The sequence below is a fragment of the Cucurbita moschata genome, unplaced genomic scaffold, assembly GCF_002738365.1.
Source record: "Cucurbita moschata cultivar Rifu unplaced genomic scaffold, Cmos_1.0 Cmo_Scf00013, whole genome shotgun sequence".
Lineage (NCBI taxonomy): Eukaryota > Viridiplantae > Streptophyta > Magnoliopsida > Cucurbitales > Cucurbitaceae > Cucurbita > Cucurbita moschata.
Window position 1 is genome coordinate 869697 of NW_019268529.1, and position 4697 is coordinate 874393.

The window sequence follows — 4697 nt, forward strand, 5'->3', positions numbered from 1 at the left end:
GATATTTGTTATGACCTTGTGGATGAGTATGTGCAAATTGATACTCCTCTTGCAGGTTCCTCTTTGCCACCCTCGGCTTCTGATTCACCCTCTATTGAACTTGGTGTTGATTCCTCTTCTTCTTTGGGCTCTGATCCTACAATCACACGAGCAAAAGTTGATATTTTCAGAACTCGTCATCCAACAATTTTTTATGTTTTGAGCTCATTTGGACTTCTTTTTGCTCTTCTTGCATTCATGGAGCCAAGAGAATTCAAATCTACTGCTAAGATTCATGTTTGGATTGCTGCCATGGATGAGGAAATTCGAGCTTTACAACAAATGACACTTAGATTTTGGTTCTTCGCCCGTGCAACACGTGGGCTCTAAATGGGTGTTAACACTAACTATTTGCTCGATGAATCTGTTGAGCATTTCAAGACTCATCTTGTTGCCAAAGGTTATACTCAGATTTCTTGTTTCAACTACACTCACACTTTCAGCCCTGTTGTTAAACCTACTACTATCAGCGGTCGTTGTGATGCCTTCAACCCTTCTTACCCGGTTTAACCTTTCTATAACACCGAGGCTACGAAGGTACAGGCGTTCTTAGAAAAAGGAAAAGAAAAGAGGGGCTAGGATTTTTGAAAGAGGAAGCTGAAAAGTGAGATTCAAACTCAAATTTGCGGTGTTTAAGACGGCTTTTGGTCGAGAATCCTTCACGAAAGTGGCTCAAAACATGATTCTTCATAGATCTAAACTTTTGAATTATCGAAATCGATTAATAATTGAGGAAGAACCCCAGATATGATTTATGAATTTAAGGATAGTATTTATGTTTAAATTACAAGTTTTAGGTGATTGACCAAATCTTGTGAAGAGATCGCAAAGAGAAAATGCTTGAATCCAACAATGGTAAGAATTAAGAAACACCCTTATTTTGAATGAGAATATTTTTTCCGCCCTGGATTGAATTGCATGTTTGATTTGGCTGTTAGAGAAGATATTTAAACCTTATTTTAACTGTGTTTTCACCATATTTGCACTATTTATAAATATTGAAGTTAATGACAAATTTCAAAGTTAAAACCAACTTTAGATATTTTTTACTTGAACAATTGATGACATACCCATAGTAATAGGTTTATTTTAAAAGAAAAATAAGTCCATTACAATGGATGTTAATGGGACTTCTGCGACTATATGGTGGCAGCTACCTTGTGGTGGGCGTGGTGGTGGTGAGGGCTTGGGGCACCTTCTTTGTGGTGGGCGTGGTGAGCATGGTGGGCATGCTCGGGGTGCTGGGGGTGGCTTGGAGCAGCTACATGATGGTGGCCGTGGTGGTGGTGGTGACTGCCATGATGAGTTGGTGCAACAACAGGGTTGCTGTGAGATTCAACAGATTCGATGTCATTCAACTTGGACTGCGTAGTCTGGTGGTGGTGAGGGCTCGGAGCAGCCACATGATGGGGCCCATGGTGGTGGTGGTGGTGATGGTGGTGGTGGTGAGGGCTTGATGCACCGTGACTATCATGATGAGTTGGTGCAACAACAAGGTTGCCATGAGATTCGATAGATTCGATGACATTGATCTTGGACTGCGCAGGCACACGGTGGTGATGGTGGTGATGATGATGATGTGGGCCTGGAGCGGCTGCTTTGTGGTGGCTGTCGTGGTGAGTTGGTGCAGGATCTAGGCTTTCATGAGATTCAGTAGCTTCAAAGACATTGAAACTACAATAAAAAAGAAACAAAAGCACACAAACACTTGTTCTAAGAGAAGCCATTTGAATATGATATGAACTTCTAAGCTTGAAGTGTCATATATATATATATATATATATATATATATATATATATTATAATTGAAAAAATTCTATCATGTGAGTATACTATATAATTAAGTAAAAGTTGAATAGTCTTGTCTAAAAGGTCGTTTCAGTCAATTTAACTCGATTTTCATCTATACTTCAATTTTAAAATAAAGATCCAAACTCACATTCCATATATGAATTCAACAAATTTCTTAATTAAAGTTTTATATTTAATTTAAAATGTCAATTTCAGAATTTGATTGGGGAATATTTTCGTTCAACAAATTAAAAAGAAAAATGTTAAGAACGGAAGGTGGAAAGGGAAAAGGTTGTGTGGGATAATCTTCAATTTATCTATTTTTTCTAATAAAATAATAATGTATGGATTTAAATGTTCATAATAAAATTTTAAGACATGAAAAAATGACTAAAATATGGAAGAGAATATGCACGACTAAAATACGAGTGAGACAATATGGATGAGTACGTTTTGCATGATTTAAGAAATTATCAATATGTCCCTATGATGAGATTTGTGATGAATGTTGTTTTATATGCTTTCCACTGTGTTAAAAAGGATGATGGGCTATTGCGATATGTGCTCTGGGGGATTGATGGATGGTATCTCCCCATTGAACTTGTTTGCTTGTATGTGAGCATGATACACTATGTGTTAGCTTCAGGTGTTTGATTGTGTGTTCTCACTATGGAGTGTGTTTACCTGCACAGAACTAGGGCGTTAGAGTTAGGTTGGTTAGACGATGACTTAGGTTAGGATGTTTTCAGTAGACTGAGAACTTTAGGGTCGTGAGTGTCGGTAGAGGTTCTAGTTCCTTGTAATAGCCCGCAAGAAAAAAAAATAGAAATAATTAAATAAATAAAGAAACCACGGAGCAGTAAAGGGGTAGAATACTTGAAACCAAGGATCCATTAGAAATTTGTAATACATGCTAACAAAACTAGAAGAGCAATAGAGTAAATCTTGATAAAAAAAATGATGATTCTAAGAATTAAAAACCACAAACTAAATATAGAGAGAAAAGTAAATATAGAGGGAAAAGTAAATACAGAGAGTAGTAAGACAGAATCACTTGAAATAATTTTTTTTTTTTTTTTATACAATAGTAATCATGGAAAATAAGTTTTTTAATAAAAATATAATTATATATATATAATATTTTAAAAAATAATATAATTATAGATATATAACAAGACTTTTAACCATGGACCAAGGTAAATTAGAGAAATAAATTTTATAGAGTTTAAACTTGAAACTGATGTTATGCGCTCACATAGGTTGATTTGGATTTCAAATGACAGAATCGGACTTTCATTAAGGATATATTCGTGACAACAACTTAAGCTAACTAGGTAAGTGGTCTTACTATCGACATGGTTATATCTGATGTTGACACGTGTCTGTGGTTCTGCACGTGTCATATATACTGATATGTGCGAATATTTGTGAATTGGTATGCTTATATTATGTTTATGTTATGTTATAATATGTGTATTGTACGATAATAATTATGGTACGATGTGTTCAAGGATATGTTTGAGATAAGATATAGAAGGATGCACAAAACGAAATGTAACCACAGAAGTAAGATATGTTCCTGAAACGTTAAGGTCAGGTTACATACCAGAGTGTTATGGATAGGGGAGATTGATGAAAGAATATGATTAGGATATGGATAAAAAGGGATAGGTTTGTGATAGATTGATAGAACGATAGTGTTAGGATACATTTCTGTGATGGTATGACTAAGGTACGTTCACGTAATGATATGACTATGATACGTATAAGAACGTTAAGACTATGATAAGTTAGGGAAGGATATGACCACGAAGTGTTTACAATATGACATGTTTATGATACGATATATTGTGATGTGATATGTTATTTTTAGATTGTTTTGTGTGACCATTGAGGTAATTGGCGTATAATTGCACGTTATGAAATGACATGTTAAAAGCATGGAGCGTTATGTTATGTTTTCTAAATTGTATGTATACAACATGTTATGAATATGATATCACGATAAATGAAATGAAATGTAACCTCGTTAGGATTATGTATGATACGTAGACCAAAAAATGAGAAATGATATGTTAAGCATGAAAGATGATAGCGGGGTTATATTCATTAATGATAAAAGTAGAAATATTGAGGACCTCATGTAACGCCTCTAATTTTCTCTAGCCTAATTAGCGACGTTACCTTGCACTAGTATGACAAAAGTACGAAAACTTATGTAAGACAACCTCAATGGCAACGACATGTTCATTATTATAAGTAGTTCATATATGGAAAAAACAATAGCGGCAACCTAACTAAGAAATAAATCAACAGGTAACTAGGAGAAATAATTGCAATTTAACTATCATTTGAAAGAGTCCAAACAAGACACCTACGACACTACAAGCCCTCCCTAAGACTTCCATGGCCTTCACAGCGTTCACCGTCAGCTGTTCCAGTGGCGTCGATCGAAAAAAATTCCAAGAGTGTGATTCGCTATCCATTCGAACCACACCCGACAGCCTGGCCCATTTTAAAAATCAACTATCTTGGGCTGTGTCTAAATATAAATTTTGAATTAAAAATTTCAAAAAAATAATGAAAAATATTTTAAAAATCAAACATGCATTTTTTTTTAATGTTGTTTTATTTTTAGATAAAAATGACAATATAGTATTTATTTACTTCCAAAATTTCTAAACATTTTTTGAAATACTTGGGGGGAAAAAACACTTATGTTTTTAAAAATTAGAAATAAAACATACCAAATATGAATTTAAGTTAATACACGGTGCACCAACGTTACCAAATGATTTATTTTCTAATTTTTTCGAAATGGGAAATGTAGTATTTATTATTAGCAAAAAAAAAAAAAAAAAAAAAAA